Raw genomic sequence first — 19736 nt, 5'->3', positions numbered from 1 at the left:
GGTAGGTGTCTGCAGATAAAACAATTACTAAAATGTGAATCAATTTGAAACATCAGGTATAAGGGGAGATTCTGGCTAAACCAACATAACAAGACCATTGCTGAGGGCAAGCCAGGTAATCAGACATCACCTGGGGGATGATGGAAAATGAAGAACCCTATTAGATAACAATAGTGATCACATAAAAGGGTGGTGAATTTTGGCTTAAATTCTTTACCAGGATTCTTGCTAAAATTGGACAATGAAGACAAGACCAAGGAAGCCCAAAAGTGAGGGCCCAGTTGAAAGAGTTCAGAGGTGCCAAAGTAAAGTTTTGTCAAGGAGATAACCTTGTTCATGAGATTTTATATGCAACAATAACATAAGCAAAGGTTAGGTGACAAATCAAACCAATCAGGAAGAAGAAGATTCTCGTTGCTGCTGGAGCGCAGAGCTCAAGGAGGTAAAAGTTTCTTTTGTGAAGGAAATTTATCAGACTTTCAAAATGAACATCAACCTCCATTAATACACAACACTATTTTGGCCGTGCAAAAAGAAAAGTCTGAAGAATAGCAATCTTTGAGGTATGGCATATGTGAAAGGGAAGATAAATCTTGGGCCTTTAAAATCACTAAGTTAAAGGGAAAAGTCAAGCTGGGAACTGCTTGGGGCAAACCTTCCTCCCATTGTTTTCAAAGTTATCCCTCTGCTCACTGAGATAAATGCATATCTGATTGTCTCCTTTGGAAAGGCTAATCAGAAACTCAGAAGAAAGCAACCATTTGTCTTTTTTTTACCCATGACCTGGAAGCTCCCTCCCATCTTCAAGTTGTCCCACCTTTCCAGATCAAACCAATGTATAATTTACATATCTTTATTAATGCCTCATGTCTCTCTAAAATGTATAAAATGAAGTTCTGCCCTGACCACCTTAGGCACATATCATCAGGACTTCCTGAGGCTGTGTTACAGGTGTGCCTTTAAGCTTAGCAAAATAAACTTTCTAAATTGACTGAGACCTGTCTCAGATATTTTGTGTTAACAATTCGGTGACCACAAAGGGACTCTGAATGGAGGTGGCCTTGACCTTTGACAAATCTAAGGGTGCTTGCTACTAGTTTGAAATACTTTTATGGCTCCAACAAATAAAACAATTTACTGAAGCCTGGGAGCCCCCTTTTCTCAAGAAAATCTCTGATCTCCTAAAATTTGGTTGAGATCTAACGTTTGTTTTGCTGTACAATGTCTTTTATGGCATTTTATTTGCTTCCAATGAGGAAGGCTGTAAGACTGGCTGAGAGAAAGGAGAATAGACCCAAAGTCAGGTAAGCAAGTGTGTTAACCTGCCGGGCTTCCCCGTAACAGACAGAGGAGGCAGCCCTGAGCTTACAAAACGGAGGGGTTTATATGGGGTGAGAGGGTTATAAGGGAGTTTTAGGACTGAGATAATCTATCAGTTTGTAACAGGCACAGAGATAGTTTGCTAACTTGTGACAGACTTACAATATATCGTGTGTGATTTTTGTGGTGGCAGATTTATTAAAAAAAAAAAAACCCAGGATTTTACAAGTATGTGTCAAAGAGGAATTTACAAGTATAGCTAAGAACATTTGTTTTCCCTGTCCTCCCCCAAGCTGCCTGGATAGCTGTAATCAGGCTGCGCTTAATTGTGGCACGTTTGGCAGCCTTGACTCGAGGCTTAGATGGAGTTCAGAAATGCAGCTGCAGAGCAATCAGAGTGGAGGGTGGGGTCAGCTTGCATGGAGGGGGTTTTCTGAGGCAGCTTGTCCCTAACAAAGTCAAGTTTTTCTGCTTTTGTGCTATAGCTGGCCTGGAGCCGGAACCGGAGCAATGCCATTTTATAAGACACAGCCGTGTCTCAAAAATGAGTTGTAATAACTGCCCCATTCTTCTTGCAATAACTGCTGACTTGGTTTCTGTAAATAAGACTGCTAGTCTGCTCTGGATAATGTCCACCAGGTGAAGTTGTTTACCTTTCTCATCAGTAACCAACAGAATTGCTGGCCTTTGCTGTTGTTTACCTTTCTCATCAGTAACTGATAGAATTGCTGGCCTTTGCTTATCAGAATGCGCAGCCCAAGCTAATTTCATCTTGGCCCCTGTGAGCTAAGATCTGTAATTTCCACTGGTACCCAAACCATGTGTAAACTAATGTTTGTCTTGACTTTTGTGAATAATTTATGTAGCGATTAGAGTGACAATAAGTCCCCAAGCCCTCGGAATGTCCGGAGGCCCCCACCCCCGTCCCTGCCCAGGAGATGATTTACAGAATCCACCAGCCCTCGGAATGTCTGAAGCCCTTTCATCCTCCTCCCCGCTCCTCACCCCCACTCCCAAGGTGGTCTTTTGGGTATAAAAAGTCTTGACACTCTCCCCTCGTGGCCGCAGGTTTGAGAGACGTGAGTCCTCCGTGGTCGCCGGCAATAAAGACCCTACAATTTGGCATACTTTTGTCTTGGTGAATTATTTTAATCTCACATCCCAATACTACACTTTCATGACAATGCAAGGCAGGTAACTCCTTTCTGGAGTTTGAGCTCACTTCCAACAGGGAAGGCAAGTTTAAGTTTTTTCCTGCTTCTAGGATAGCAGATAGCAGTCTTCTGCCTGAGACTCCTCCTTAGGTAAATAGCTGAACTGAGGTTTTATCTTGGCTAAAGTTAAGATTAACAACTAGCTGGTCTTAATTCCTCTATACCATTAGAGCACTCCGTAATTGTATAAATTGTGCATCGTTTGTTTTGCTTAAATGTTTGTTGTGGTGGTTGTTTCTGTTTTTCTTGTTTCAGTTTTTTGCATTGGTTTGACCAACTCTATCTGACATAATCAAATCTGATATAAAGTTCTAATTTATGGCAAACAAGGCCTCTGAAGTGGCTAAATTCCTGCACAAAAAGGTAGGGGGGTTGGGGGGGTGGGTAGGAAATAAAAGGCCAGCCAAAAGAAAAAAACAAAAAGGAAAGACTTTTAATTTGACTACTTAAGTGGCTTTATTTACATAATAAGGCCACCTTTTTGCTAGCCAAGCCAAACTGAAATAGCAATGGTTGCCCCATGCTGCAATTCTGTTGTAGCTAAGGTTCTGCCTTCTTTTTTCCCATGACAGCCTGGGTTTGGTTCCTAAATCAAGTCTTTTCTGGTTTGATGCTTATTATTTTTGAAATATCTGCAGTTTTTCCTAGCTAAAATATGGTAATGAGATTTAAAAAGACTTTTTAAAAGAAGTTTAATGGTTAAAAGCTTAATTAAAAGCTAGCATCAAAGATGTGTGCATGAATGTGTTTGTATTTATGAGGCCTTTATGTTTTTTTTTCTCCTATGATCTTGTCTTTTTTGAGCAAAAGTTCTTCGCAGTTGACTAAATTCTGTTTTCTTCATTTACTTCTGTTGTCTCACCTTTCTATTGCTATGTTTTTCCTTTGCTTCATGAGGAACCTAAAATAGTTTGTAAGAGCCTAGGATTCCTTAAACAGAGAAGGTGTCAGGCTTCTGTTAGGGGAGAAACCTGTTTTTCTTTATGGGACCCCAAGTATATAAACAGATAAGATCATCTCGATCAAACTGCTTCATTTTGTATTGTGTTAGTCAATTTCTTGACTAACATAGTTATTCCAACAGAAACTACTTTTGAGTTTTTAAGGAAGAGTGTAGTTTAGACACTTAGAAATGCCCTCGTTAAAAAATAAAAAATAAAACTAAAGTGCACTGTAAAAGCATCACATGGTCTAGGCTCATAATAATTCTTCCTTTTTGGATATCCAGGATTCATTGTCGGCTCTGCCTAGAACTCAGAAATCCAATTAAAAGATAGGTGGACCCTATGTAAATAAAACTGGTCTCCTTTTATAATCCTATTGAAACAGGAGCAGCCGCCAGAAACAGACCTCTTGAACACCTAACTGGGAAGGAAGGGGTGATTTATTCAGCCTTGAGCAAGGTGGCATGATTACCTAACAGACAAGATTGTCTAACAAAGAAAACCTCTGCCTTTATATAGGCTTTCAACTCTAGATATTACATGTGAAAGGGTCTTGGGTTTACAGTTTTAGAAAGTACCTGTGAGGGGGTTGGCAATGAAGTAAGCCTGGGGGTTTGAGCACGATTGAATGGGAACAATGGAGGGCGTTTCTCCATATTTCCCCCATCCGTAAGATCACCTGAGATCTTAACGGTGGAGGGGGCTTAATCTTTAACCTCCAGACCACTGACCTCATGCCTGCTATGTCTCAACTTTTACTTCCTCCTCCTTTGAGACAAGAGACAGGAAGAGGGATTTCTTTCCTCAATATGATAGATTTCTATAAATTTGTGTTTGATTTGGCATCTATCTTTAATCTCCCTCTAGCATCACCAGACTTTCTCTCTGTATTTTGAGATTGTAAATTTCACTATAGTATTTTTTACCTCAGAGTCCTTTAATATGTAAATTTAGGGCCTTCTAGCTGACAATTGCCTAGGGTAATAAAATAGGAAACTGGAAGTCTAAAATAGTAGGGAAAAAATAGAGGCCTTATGAATCTATAAGATCTACTTCTGGGGCCGGGCGCGGTGGCTCACGCCTGTAATCCCAGCACTTTGGGAGGCCGAGGCGGGTGGATCACGAGGTCAAGAGATCGAGACCATCCTGGTCAACGTGGTGAAACCCCGTCTCTACTAAAAATACAAAAAATTAGCCGGGCATGGTGGCGCATGCCTGTAATCCCAGCTACTCAGGAGGCTGAGGTAGGAGAATTGCCTGAACCCAGGAGGCGGAGGTTGCGGTGAGCCCAGATGGCGCCATTGCACTCCAGCCTGGGTAACAAGAGCGAAACTCCGTCTCAAAAAAAAAAAAAAAAAAAAAAAAAGATCTACTTCTGTCTCTGTATCTAATATATCTATGCATTTATGTGTCAAGTATATGTTTCATTACTAAAAATGTATAAAATAGCTCTAATTGGCTTAAAATGCTTAAATCAAATACACTACCAGAAAAATAGAGACATTAAGCCAAGTGCTTTTTAAAATTCCTGTTACTTAAGTAAATATTTAATAAATAAGCTGCTTTTTAAAATATTGGTGAAATAAAATTAGAAATGGCTTCAGAATTGTTAACACACATTATCTTTGCTAGATGTCAAAGTTTGGCATGAGTGTCATGAAGCTATGAAAGCAGCCCAAAAGAGAATTATCTTCATTTATATAAAATTTAATAAATAAGGCATTTAATATTGCACAGTTAACGAAAACAACAAAATTCTGACTTATTGGCAAAAATATATATATAATTTCTCTAACCTTAAAATTTTTACTTAGGAAAACCTGAAATTCACAGGTTATAAAAATTGTTAACAAGAAAATAATTTTAAATAATAACTATCACAATTTTCATAAGGAATCTGATTAAATGATTAAAAATAATAATTTGGTCAATATAATGAAATAAATGTTTGTAATTAATCTTATTATATAATATAAAATCTAAAGTTATATTGAAGAACTTCTCTCCCCAGGTCCACAAGGGGCATGGTTTCAAAGGCAGGAGTTTTCTGGCTCCACAACTCCATGTAGGAACCAGAGGGGTTTCAAATGTAAAGTTCCTTGTCTGGGTTGCCCAAGCAAGGGCTAGGTAGAGAAATTTAGGTGAAGCTCCTTTGTCCCAAAAAACTCGCTGAAAGCTCTGGGAGGAGGGGGCTCTATAACTCAGAGTTGTGAACCAAGCAGCCAATCCGGTATCAGAGTCAATGATCAATCACTCCAGAGGAAGTTTAAAGAAACTTCTCTCATTGGACGAGAAGATGAATGGGGAGGGAATAACTCAAGTGTTAAAATTCAGTTGCTCCTTACCTGAATTGATATCCCACTTCGGCATCCCCTCCCACAACAGTGAGGAAGCTGTTTCTCTCTCTCTCTTTCTGTCTCTCTGTCTAATAAATTGATGTCCCACAAAACTCTTTGGGTCCACAATATTTATTCAAATGGTAAGCTCACCATGAATCCAGGGCACCTTTCCCCATTTTTCAAGATAAGAGAGGCCAAGAATCTCTTCAGAACTGGGAGCTGGGTACGTTGATACTCCCCCAGTTACATTAAGCTAAATAATAGGTATTCATTGAATGTCTGGGTCATTTCCAATTTTTTTTTTAATTATAGAAAAATATGGTTTTTCAAAAAGAACTGTGTTTATATTTAAAGAAAACTAATTTTTATCTAATTCAAAGGTTATTTTTAAGTTATTTATAAAATTAGGTAAAGGAAACCAGTGAATAAGAGCAATGGAAAAATATTATAAATATATAGAGAGGTATTTTTGGCAAGAAAGGTTAAAGGGAAAATAATTTTATATGAGAAAGAATATTGTATGATAAATTTTTGTCTTAAAATAAAATAAATGATTTTTTAAGAAATAGGGATGTCTAGGATAAAAGAGAAACCCAAGTCTGTCATAACATATTTTGCATCAAGTTGTCTATAATGAAAGGGAAATAATTTATAATCTTCTCTCTAGAGATTGGGTTATTGATGTAAAAACACTTTTGAACTGAAGAATTAGCTGGAACAATGACATTTTCTTAAGAGATTGATTTACTCTTTTTAAACTGTAAGATATTTTAACTTTTTAAACAAAAAGCTTTTACGAACTCACCATTATCAGTTTTCTCTACCCCTTTAAAAGGCCTGAAATAATGCCTCTCTCCTTCAACTAATTCTCAAGCTCACACAAGTTATTTTTTCCCTCAAGTTTTATTTGTTGTGGCCTAATGCTAACAATTTTTTTTCTAGAAAGTCTAAATGAAATATTTTCCTCCAATATAGAATTCTGTGTGTTGCAGAAGTTATTTTCTTTTGCTTTTGGTACCTGGATTAAAAAACAACAGATTTTACATTTTATTGAAATAATTCCTGTGTCATTAATAAGTTTTAGTTTGTTTAGAGAAAAAAACTGAGATTAATTTTTTATTTTAACTGAGGTTATTACAACCATGTAACTTTCTGCATGTGCCTTTAAAGTCCTTGTGCCATTGAGTTACAAGGATTTGACTCCTGGCCCTAAAAAGGACATTGAGTCCTGCTAAATTAATTAAACATTTACAGCAATTAAAGTCATATCTTCAGACCTGGTAAAAGATGCCAATCAAAATAAACTATGTTTGTGAGACATAGAGTCAAAAATTAAAACTGTTCAACTTGGGCAGGCATGATGGCTCATGCCTGTAATCTCAACACTTCGGGAGGCCGAGGCGGGTGAATAACTTGAGGTCATGAGTTCAAGACCAGCCTGGCCAACATGGTAAAACCCTTTTTATACTAAAAATATAAAAATTAGCTGGGCATTATGGCGGGCGCTTGTAATCCCAGCTACTTGGGAGGCTGAGGCAGGAGAATTGCTTGAACCTGGGATGCTCAAGGGTGCAGTGAGCCAGGATCACACCATTGCACTCCAGCCTGGGCAAGAAGAATAAAACACAGTCTGAAAAAAAGGGAAAAAAGCCATTCTACTCCTCAGGGCCGGAGGACTATCTTGGAAGAGGTGGACACATGAGATTGTAAGGACTGGCTTTAAGAGATAAAATTGGTTCAGTTTCTCTAGAAATTAACTTTTTTTTTTGAGATGGAGTTTCGCTCTTATTACCCAGGCTGGAGTGCAATGGCACAATCTCAGCTCACCGCAACTTCCACCTACTGGGTTCAGGCAATTCTCCTGCCTCAGCCTCCTGAGTAGCTGGCATTACAGGCATGAGCCACCATGCCCAGCTAATTTTTTGTATTTTTAGTAGAGACAAGGTTTCACCATGTTGACCAGGATGGTCTCGATCTCTTGACCTCGTGATCCACCCGCCTCGGCCTCCCAAAGTGCTGGGATTACAGAGGTGAGCCACCATGCCTGGCCCTAGAAATTAACTATTAATATCAAAGGCACACTGATGCAAAACCAGCATCTGGGTCTCTGTGACAGATTAACAAGGTTTTATTGGAGCATTAACCCACTCTTTAATTCAAAATTATAAAGGTTACAAGAAGCTTAATGGAAATTATATTGTATGGTCAAAATAATTAAATTGTATAGATTGTTTACAAGATGTTGAGGGACACATTTAATAGACCTCACACTGTCTTTATTAAGCATTGTTTGGAAAATTAAGTCTCCTCTCTCAAATAATAAAGGTTTCCATCTTTTTAAAAAATCTCTGGGTTATTACTTTGGCTAAATAAATGATTTATTTTACAATTACCTGTGATTCTATTCTGGCAGTTTCAAGTGTTTTAAACTTTTTAAATTAGACAAACTTTCCAAAATCAAATTCTAACTTCAGTCCTCATTGATTTTTGGATATTAGTTTCCTGAAGTCCAAAAGAGACATATTTGGCTTATTTGATATACTAAAATCATACAGGAAGTATTGTCAAATATGAAACAGTAGTTAACCTTCTTGGGATTATATTTATATAAATTCTTATTAGTATGTGTTCCAAAATTGGATGAAATTTCTGTGATTCTAATATGTCTTAGCATATGTTATCAGTAATAATTATGATTACTATGTAAAATTGGTGTATGCCATAGAAGTAAACACATTTCCTTGTCAATTGTGTCTTTAGCTATGCCTGTTCTAAGATTTGTCATCGACAGTTCTTTTTACTTTTGTCCTCTTCCAATGATGTTTGTATAATCAGCCATAGTACTGTGACAGGTGCTCTCAAATGCAGGTTTCTGATAACATTGGAGATCATTACACTAGAACATAGAGAAAACTTCCCAGACTCCCATGGAAAGTTAAAATGTTCATGAGTATCCAGTAGAACAGGAGTTAACTGCATGGACTAAACTAATAGAAGACTGGTGTTAGACTTTCCGCCCAGCTCAATGAGGAAACAGAGACCGGAGTGAGGAAATTAAAAGCCAATTTATTCGGCTCCCGGGCGAGGTTCTATGGTCCGAGAAGGGGCCAGAGAAGTCGCGCTTCTCTTCTTGGGGCATGGGGTTTTATAGGGAGTAGAAGTGGCTGATTGACTGCGGGGGAAACAAAGACAAGGTAGTTCTATTGGGTGTTAAAAGACTGGGGACGGGCGAGGTGAACAAAGCGAAGGCATTTCCATTGGGTATGAAGGGAGTGAGCACGGACGAGGGGCTGGCCGAGGATGTACGGGGGAGCTACCATAGGGCAGGCTCTTGGCAGGCCTTTTCAAAATTTATGGCAGGTGCAGGACTGAGATTGGAATGCGGACATGGGCAAGGGGAGCCTGCGTGGAGAGGGCAAATGCTGAGCAATGTGCTCAGTATGATGATGTAGTTTTTAGGCACGGAGAGAGAAGGGCATGTCCATTCAGCTCCCAAGGAGGCACCGGCCTTACATTCCGACCTTTTTGATGATATAGGACGTCGCTTCTTTTCTGGCTACTTCCTGCTGAACAGGGGCGATGTGGGGGGGTCAGTTGGCTGGTGCCTCAGTCGGGATTCGGACATAGGGGTGAAGTAACATCTGGTTTACGGCTACCCTAGAAATTTCCCTTATGCGTGCTTGTAGAAACCTGAGAAAGAACGGGGCTAACATTAGTAAAAGACAAACTATGATTAAGGGAATTACAACGGGAGCCAGCCAGGTAAATATGGGAGATTGCCACCAGTTAAAGAAAGAGACTTGTACATTCTGTTTCCTTTGGAGGTCTTCCTGGAGGCGGTGGAGAGTATTGACATTTTCTTCTACTAGGCCTGTTTCGTTGATGTAATAGCAACACTGTTCCTGGAGAAATAGACAGGTACCCCCTTTTAATGCCGTTAACAGGTCTAGGGCCCGCCGGTTTTGGAGAGTTACCTGAGCCAGTGACGTTATCTGTCGCTGGAGAGATGCCAGAGAGGCGGCCGATACTTCAATGGCCACCCGGAGCTTGTCCTCCAGCTGAGCGGCCGAAGTGACACTGTAACCCATAGCTCCACTTCCTATCCCAGCTGCTGCCAGAGAGGTTGCTAAAGAGAGGCCTATTACTATTGGGAGGAAGACTGCTCGTTTGTTCTGGTGATTAGGGGAGGGTACGATGAGGGATAGGAACTCAGCTTGCCCATACACTTCTAACTGTGGGACTAGGGTGACGGGCACACAGGGGAACGTGAAGGATGTTTTGATAACTGTGGTTAGGGTTTCATTATACCAAAAGTATTCTCCTGGGGGCACATAAAGGGAAGATTTTACATTCACTGTGGTGTTGCACCTGAGGCTGGGGTTATTAGCTATTCCATAACATAGAGAGAGAGAGAGTGGGAATGTATTTTGAATAATGGGATTCCTGTTAAGGTGGTGTCAGGTCCTGTGGGCGTTCGTGACAAGTTGAATCCGGTCCGGAGGGGAACTGCAGCTAGGGGGGGTTGGTTAAGAGATGCACATAGAAAACAATCTGTGAAGTTATCGGCTTCAGTTAAGCTCAACATGTTAGCACCTTGTCGTACTAGTGTTATCCATGAGAAAGGCTGGGGAGTGTTACTAGAGGGCTCGATTTGGTCAGTTAAGGTGGCTTCATTTTGTCGGATGGTGTTGCTCAATGAGTTAAGTCGGTCTATTTCTATGGGCAGAGTGCGGGTATAGACTCGATATATTAGCCACGTACCACTGGGGTGGCTATTTTGAAACCAGGAGTATATTTTGCCTGTAGTGCCCTTTTCCCAGCGGATGTTCCAGGGGTCACGGATAATAAGAGACACTTTACCTTGGTTGTCTAAAAGGAGCATATCACTTGGTGGGGCACCTTCAGTATGAAAGGGCTTGTGTATGACACAGTTAGCGTACGGGCACCCACCATAGGTTTGATTCCATAAACGACAGCGGTCCTGGGTTTGCTGATATAGGAAACAGAGGGCAAAGGCATCTTTAGAACTCCTAATAGTGTTGGACTTGGATTGCGGGAATTCGAACTTTATAGCTGACTGGCACCCTGCGGGTTGGCAGTCTGCTTGGGCGAGGTAATGAGTTTTAGTGGTGGGGTCATCTGCCCAGGACTCTTGAAGGTAGAACCGCCAGACATAGTAAGGACTGGCATTAAGGGGAAGGACTAGAATGACTGTGATGAGAAAGGTTTGGAGGGTTAGAGGATAATGAGCAAGGGCCCCGTGTGAGGCGTAGGCGAGTGGGGCCCAAGGTTTCGGACCTCCATTGACGATCCTCAGGGGCCAATTTGAGGCGGGACACATGGTACCAAGGGTTGTGGCCTAAAAGTTTTGGTGGCAGTTGGGGTGGTCAGGACAACGATGTGGGGTCCCGACCACCTGGGCTGCAGAGACCCCGGTTTGAGTTCCTGGAGGAGAATGCTGTCACCTGGCTGGAGCAGCAGTAGGGCCCTCAGGAGATTAGAGATTTGAGTAGCATTGACTATGGGAGATCCCTTTGTAGTGAGGAATCCCCGTTCTTTCCAGAGGGCAGAATGGCAATGGGTAATAAGGAAAGCATACTTTGAATCAGTATAAATATTCACTCGCTTTCCCTGTGCAAGCGTGAGAGCTCGGGTTAAGGCAATGAGTTCTGCTTTCTGCGAGGTGGTTCCATCAGGAAATCGGCCAGCCTCGAGAGTAGCTGAATCTGTAACTACTGCGTAAGCTGCTCTTCGCTGTCCCTCAGCTGTTGTTATGGAACTCCCATCTACATATAGAGTGAGGTCTGGGTTAGGTAGAGGAAGGTCGGTTAGGTCTTCTCTGGGTTTGGCAAATGTGTTTATGAGTTCAGGACAGGAGTGGGCTGGGGAGGGAGAGTGAGATGGGAGAGGAAGCAAAGTAGCCGGATTAAGGGGGGAGGTGTGATGGAGGCTTACTGAAGGATTTTCAATGAAGAGTAGATGAAACTCCTGTAAACGGGAGGGTCCTAGATGCATGAGGGATTTATGAGAGAGAAGGTCAGTAAGTCGATGAGGAGAGAACACTGAGATGGGCTGGCCTAAGGTAAGCTTTAGGGATTCTTTGGTCAGCTCTGTTGCCGCTCCTAGGGCTCGCAGGCACGGCTGCCATCCTCTGACAGTGGGATCGAGCTGTTTAGACAAATAGGCTACAGGACGATAGATGGGGCCTAGAGGTTGGGTTAAGACCCCCACTGCTGTTCCCTGTTTTTCATCAGTGAACAAGTGGAAAGGATGTGTAAGATCTGGCAATTGAAGAGGAGGTGCCGTGGACAGGGCAGCCTGCAGAATTTTAAAGGCTTGCTTCACAGCCCCTGGATGGGAGAGAGGTCCCGTGGGAGTGTCTTTGGCTGCCGCATATAAGGGCTAAGCCAAAGTGGCGAAGTTAGGAATCCAGTGACGGAAAAAAAACCCACAAATCCTAGAAAGGAGAGGATTTCGTCAGCCATTTCCGGGGACTGCAGTGCAAGTAGTGCCTTCCGATGGTCAGTTGTTAAGCCTTTAGTTTGGGGAGTTAGATGAATACCTAAATAGATTACCGAGGTGACCGACAGCTGAGCTTTGGAGGGGGAAACCCGATATCCCCTAGACTTAAGGAAATTAAGGAGAGTGGCAGTATGCTGCCGTGACCTGGAGAGGGAAGGGCTGTAAAGCAGCAGGTCATCCACGTACTGCAAGAGGAGACTAGGCTGCAGGGGGCAAGAGGTTAGATCAGCTCATTAGGAGGGATAGGGGATTGAGACAAGGGGTTGAGCCCAGGCATAGGGTTGGTTAGGAGGGGCAGTAGGAGGCGAGTGGGTGATAGGTTTGAGTATGGGGGCCAGTAAGTTGGAGAGTGGCCCCCACAGTTTGGAATATATCTCATCCTAATAGGGGAACTGAGCATGAGGGTATGATTAGAAAAGACTGAGAAAAGGGGTGTTTTTGGAGGACACAGGCTAAAGGATGAGTATGATTAGGGTAGGAAGGCTCTCCGTTAATTCCCATAACTGAAACCTGGGAAGGTATACTAGGCCCTGAGTAGGAAGGCAATACAGAACAGGCAACTCCCATGTCCATTAAGAAGAAAATGGACTTACCCGCTACTTGCAGCATTTTCATAGGCTTGGCAAGGGTGATGGAGGTCCTCGAGTCTGGGCTGCATCAATTGTCCATGAGGCCGAGGAGTTTAAATGAAGGGACTGCATTCTTTGGACTGGCCTGCCCCTCACATGGAGATGCAGGGGGTGAGCCTGTAGTCCGGAACGGGCAGTCTACCTTCTAGTGTTTAGTCTGTTTGCAGATACGACAGGGTCCAGGGGCTGGACCTGGACGGGGGCACAGTTAGGCCTCGTGCCCCTCCTGACTGCATTTGAAGCAGGGCCCGGGTGTGACCTTTGAAGCAGTTTGGACAGGTCTTGGGGGACCTTTTTGGAGGAACTTGGAGGAGTTCCTTAAACTAGACGCTGGGTGAGCTGCTGGCCTTAGGGGTGCTACAATGGCTTGGGTTTGGAGGCTTACCTGTTGCTGTAAATGGGCCTGGCGGATGGCCTCAGCCTTTTCCTCTCGGCTATTAAAACTTTAAATGCCATGTTTACCAGGTCTCCTATGGGAGTTTGGGTTTACTTGGGTATGTAGGACTATAGCGTTGGTTAATTGGTTAAGGAAGGTAGCTGGGTTAAGTTATAGACCTGAGTGAGATAGGGGAATTTTTAGTGTAAACAGTAGGATTGGTGGAGAATGACCCCAGGCGTTTTTAATGGTGGCTAAATTAGCGAGACAGAAGGGAACGTGTACTTGGATGACAGCTTTCATTGTAGCTAGTTTGCAGAGGGGACAAAGGAGGGAGTTCTCATTGGTGGGAGCGCTGTGTAGGTGAGCGTGAGCACTAGCAGGAGAGGCTATGTTAGGACTGGGAGGAGGAGGAGGTGAGGGGGTTGGGAGCAGCTTGAAAGAGGAGGAGGAGGGGGGCTGGGAGCAGGTTGAAAGAGGAGGAGGAGGAGGGGGTTGGGAGCAGCTTGAAAGAGGAGGAGGGGGAGGGGGGTTGGGGGCAGTTTGAAAGAGGAGGCCCACACAAGCCCCGTAGCTGTTAGGCTGTGGGACTACACATAAACTCAGTCACACAGACACTCACTCAAGAGCAGGAGAAAGGAAAAGTACCGAAGCGGGAGCCAGCTCGCGAAAGAGCGAGTTGAAGTTTGAGACCCAGAGGTTTAAAGGGCTCCTAATTACCCAAACCGCCGCCGCTGCGGAGATGATTGGTAGGGCGGATCAGCGTCCTGAGCCGTCCCACCGAACACCGACGAGCACGAGAGGATGCAGGATCAACGGGACGTCTCCCGAAGAACTCTGATCCTGAGTGACCCCTTACGGGGAGAAAGACAAAAGTGTACGGACGTCTCCGGCACACTTAAGTCTTTGAAACGAGACGAGACCGGGGCTGCGGGGCCCGCGGTAAACGAGGGGAGGGGGAGTCCCTGACGCGGCCACGTTTTCGAGCAGGGAGTCCGAGGAGCAGCCAGCGGGAAAAGTTGTGGGTAATAGAAGCCTTACCTCGGGGCGGAAGGCTCCTGGTCTCGCAGAGGGTTTTGGCACCAAATGTTAGACTTTCCGCCCAGCTCAATGAGGAAACAGAGACCGGAGTGAGGAAATTAAAAGCCAATTTATTCGGCTCCCGGGCGAGGTTCTATGGTCCGAGAAGGGGCCAGAGAAGTCGCGCTTCTCTTCTTGGGGCATGGGGTTTTATAGGGAGTAGAAGTGGCTGATTGACTGCGGGGGAAACAAAGACAAGGTAGTTCTATTGGGTGTTAAAAGACTGGGGACGGGCGAGGTGAACAAAGCGGGGGGCATTTCCATTGGGTATGAAGGGAGTGAGCACGGACGAGGGGCTGGCCGAGGATGTACGGGGGAGCTACCATAGGGCAGGCTCTTGGCAGGCCTTTTCAAAATTTATGGCAGGTGCAGGACTGAGATTGGAATGCGGACATGGGCAAGGGGAGCCTGCGTGGAGAGGGCAAATGCTGAGCAATGTGCTCAGTATGATGATGTAGTTTTTAGGCACGGAGAGAGAAGGGCATGTCCATTCAGCTCCCAAGGAGGCACCGGCCTTACAACTGGTATAATCTTTTTATGGCTTTTTGCTTTAAATGTTGCTGATCCTTTGTTTTTCAGAGCTGAGAAAACTTTTCTTTTGAGCTATTTGCAGCTTTTAACATTTGGGTAGTGTATACTCATATAAACAAAATATGGAACATATTTCTCTCTACCTGATTTATACACAACTTGGAAAATAGTTGTGAGTATTCTTTACTTATGGCAACATAGTGATTTACATAAGTGCAGGAAGAATCTGTTTTCTTTTGTAACAGGACACAATTGGACACACTGGTTATTTTACCACTGTCTTGACTTGAATGCCATACTTTCAGATACAGACTCCTTTAAGGAATTAAAGTTAACTTATAAAGCCAATAAAAGCCCATTGGGAAAACAGGCATCATACCTTGTCTATGCAGCCCTGTACAGATCCCTAACTTGTGCTAAGTAAAGAATATCACTTTTTGACAGGTCCAAGAACCCCACGTTTTCCTGTACCTTCAAAGTGAGGAATTCACCCAACTAATGTAGGTATTTGTAGGCACAGGCTGGGCTTAAGGCATTAAAATCAAATACGAGATTCTTTATGGAAATAAGTTGCAGCAAAGTACAAAAAAAGGAGGCTGTATGGCAAATAATTATTTTTTCTGACTTTTTGAAAATAGATCAAGTATCATAAGACTAAAACTTATTTTCCAAATGAATTTGTACTATAATTAGTCTTTACTGAAAACAGGGACTGGAGAGAAAAATATCATGTTTCAAAATCAACTGTAGTATACCTGTTATTAGATTCTAGTCTTGCATAAGGCTTTTAAATTTTTATCATTTTCTACAGTTTAGACTGAATTCTAAAACTTTTTGTGGCTACAAGTTCCCAATATGTTTTCCATTTTTTTCTTCTCTTTTATTTCTTTGAATTTTTCTTAATTTTAAATCACTGCAAATTAAGCCGTGCTTTCTTAAAGCCCTACAAACTGAAGCTAGGCAGCTTAAACTTTGAAAGAAAATAACAGCAACTTGTTTACATACATAAGCCACTTTCATACCCGCCTACTGAGGTATGAACTTCAGAATTATATGACTTATATCAATTTTCCAGAATTTTTATCTTTTCATTTGTTGTTGTTTTTCCACTTTCTCCCACTATTTGCTCTTCACAGGATGTGAGCCTTCACAACCTGCTAAAAATGAGTTTTCCTGTTAACGTGAGTCCTACCCTTCTAGGAATATATCATCCTAGCCATGCAAAATCAGATGAAAACTGAGACCAGAGACTCTTTTTATTCTAAAATGCTTTTTCTGAAAAATTTTGAAAAGAAAAGAAGGGAAATGTGAAAGGAAAATAAAATTTTAGACCCCCAAATGACTAAGCTAAAGGGAAAAGTCAAGCTGTGAACTGCTTAGGGCAAACCTGCCTCCCATTCTATTAAAAGTTACTCCTCTGCTCACTTAGATAAATGCGCATCGGATTGCTTCCTTTGGAAAGGCCAATCCTAAACTAAAAAGAATGCAACCATTTGTCTCTTATCTACCTATGACCTGGAAGACCCCTCCCCACTTTGAGTTTCCTTTCCAGATCAAACCAATGTACATCTTAAATATATTTATTGATGTCTTATGTCTCCCTAAAATGTATAAAATGAAGCTGTGCCCAGACCACCTTGGGCACGTATCATCAGGGCCTCCTGAGGCTCTGTCACAGGTGCATTCTTATCCTTGGGAAAATAAACTTCTTAAATAGACTGAGACCTGTCTCAGATATTTTTGGTTAACAGATAAAATACCAATTTTGCTTCCATTCTTAAACAATACTAAGCTTTGCAGACACAGAATGTTTGTAATAGTCAAGTGTTGTTATAAATACTAATATGTTATTTAAAGACCCATAAGCAACTTATATGTTTTTAAAAATGATAATAATTACTGAGAAAAAGAAAATAAAATTGTAAAATTGCAGATAATAGATCTGTAAAGAAACTTTTCAAACCACAATAATGTAGTTCAATCTTCTTATTTTTAATATGAGAAACAGAACACAGGGAGATTGACTAGTACAGGTTTATAAAGTTTTCTCACTCCCAACTTAGTGTTCTTTCTGTTTTGTCAGCCTGCCTTCAAATTATAAACGTTTAGATGTTTTTAAACTATACATATTCTGTTATTCAATCCAGAAATAACAGACATAATTTCCTTAAAAGAATCCCAACATTTGAAATTTACATGTTATAGGAGACCAGAATATGCCATTCCAAAATGTGACTGTAGGAGACCAGAATATATCACATCAAAATATGTCTCTTTAGCATAAGGATTATGTTGTGCTGATTATTTTGAGAAACAGGAAGGATAGGAATAGTTTTGAAAACAAAGTAGAAGCCACCTTCTGTAAGGTAAATTTACATTTATAAAGGAAATCTCCATTTATAGGTGTGTATCCTCTCTATTGGAAAAAGAAGGATGACTAAATCACAGTGGAATCCTATCATTTGAAAAGGCACAAATTTAAATCTGCAACACAAACCTTGTTTACCATGCTTTTTCTGGTCGCGTTTCTATACACAATCTCCCTCACAGTCTTCTTTCTTTGCTTTTAGCTGAAGATGACATTTAAACCTGAATTCTATGCCACCTCTTTTGGAGTTTCTCTTTCTCTGAGTTTTCTCACATTTATATATGAGATATAGGTGGAGTCCTAATGAGGGGAAAGTCAGGCTGACAGGAACAGGGAGAAACAAACAGATAAAGCAACTAAGCTTTATATATGCTTTCTTTCATGGTCGAGGGCATACAAACAAATACAGGAAGCAGATAAGCTATAGATCTGTTTGTTCTGTTTTGTTCAAACACCTCCACTAACAGAAGAATGCAAGTGAACCCCCCTGCTAACTTTGCATTATCAATCAGCCCAAGTCCCATGCATGAAATCTTCAGGAAGCCTTTGTTTATTTGCTGTCCGCTTCTCTCATGCAGACTGCCCATTGTCTCTCTGGTAATGTATTTTACTACTTTCTTTAGTAAATCTGGCTTCATTTACCTACAACTGTCTTGGTGAATTTTTTTTTTTTTTACTTCTGTGCCACCAGTCATCATTACCCAACAACATCTGGTGTTCTGTACAAGGACCTATCTCCATGTGGGGCTCCCTCTGCTCCATATGGGGGAACAATCTCTCTTCTCATGGGGAACTCTTTTCCCTATCTCTTTCCCTTTCCCAACTTGAGACCCTTGGCTGACAGTATCTAAATGTAACCTCCCAGTGGGTTCACCTTCTCCACTGCCTAGAGTGAGCTGATTTATCAAGACAGGGGAGTTGCAATAAAGAAAGAGTAATTTACAGAGAGTTGGTTGTGCAGGAGATTGGAATTCTATTTTTACTGAAATCGATCTCCCTGAGCATTTGGGGATTGGAGTTTCTAAAGATAATTTGGCAAGTAGGGGCTCAGGAAGTGGGAGTGCTGATTTGTTGGTTGGGTTGGATATGGAATTATAAGGGGTTGAAGAGAGTTTTTCTCGCTGTCTTCTTTTCCTGGGTGGGATTGAAGAACTGGTTGAGCCAGATTACTGGTGTGGGCTATGTCAGCTGGTACATCAGAATGGAGGGTCTGCAAAATAACTCAAGCATGGAGCCTAGGTATTACAACAATGATGTTATTTCCAGGAGAAATTTGGGGAAGTTTAGACTCTTGCATCCGCCAGGTGCATGACTCTTAAACCATAGTTACTAATCTTGTGGCTAATTTGTTAGTCCTGCAAAGGCAGTCTGGTTCCCAGGCAGGAAGGGGGTTTGTTTTGGGAAAGGGCTGTTATTATCTTTGTTTCAAAGATAAATCATAAACCAAGTTCCTCCCAGAGTTAGTTCAGCTTACGCCCAGGAATGAACACAGACGGCTTGGAGGTTAGAAGCAAGATGGAGTCAGTTAGCTCATATCTCTTTCACTGTAATAATTGTCTCACTTACAACTTTTGCAAAGGTAGTTTCATAAGCACAGAGGCAATTGTGGGTCTCTGGCATAAAGTTATGGGTTAGGATGTTAGAGACTGTTAGAGATGGGATACACTCCTGTGAGACTGAAATGTGTCCATGTGGAAATGCCTGACCATCATCATCCAGTTTGGATGAGGAACCTGAGTCCTTCTGCTTTCTTAGGTCTTTCAGTGACTGTTTCCTAGTAGCTCTTTGGTACTTGAAGGTAACTGGGCGGGGCTACTCTCGGGTGTTGCCTGAAGGCCAAAGAGTGAACAGGGATGGCTGCCCTGTTGGAAAGGTGAGAAATTCTCTCCTATCTTTTCTTGTTGTAGTCCATAATTCCTACATGTAATGTAATCAGCAGTGGAAGCTTGTTCAGGGCAAATTCACGCACATTTCAGGTGACTGAAATTCTTACTTTCTCATGCTAAATTCTCCTATGGAGTCAGCCAGCCATCTGTTCTAGACATTGCCAAATCAGATGATCTCAAACAGCCTCAGAATGTTGAGTTTCCTATTCACCCCTCTTCTGGGCCAGCACAAGGCAGAAATCTTTCTGCCCTTTCCCACACACCTGGACTGAAGTGAGTACCTGGGCTGGCCATCCAGCGTAATGCCCACAAATGGCTGGGTAGTCTTTTCTAATACGTGAGATGGCCCTTTAGAAAGTGCACCTAAGTCTCCTAGCGAACAGATGTGAAACCCTTTTTATCTTAGCAGACACCTTGAAAATGCAGTTAATTAGCCATGAGTGGTGCATTTTCCAGTACCAACATGGGACAAGCCCTGTTCCTTCAGATTCACCACTAGGCTGTATTTTAAAGAATTGAAGCAAATT

This window comes from Aotus nancymaae, unplaced genomic scaffold (assembly GCF_030222135.1).
Source record: "Aotus nancymaae isolate 86718 unplaced genomic scaffold, 86718_ANA_hifiasm-v0.15.2.pri h1tg000004l, whole genome shotgun sequence".
Taxonomy (NCBI): Eukaryota; Metazoa; Chordata; class Mammalia; order Primates; family Aotidae; genus Aotus; species Aotus nancymaae.
Note: the sequence above shows the minus strand (reverse complement) of the source record.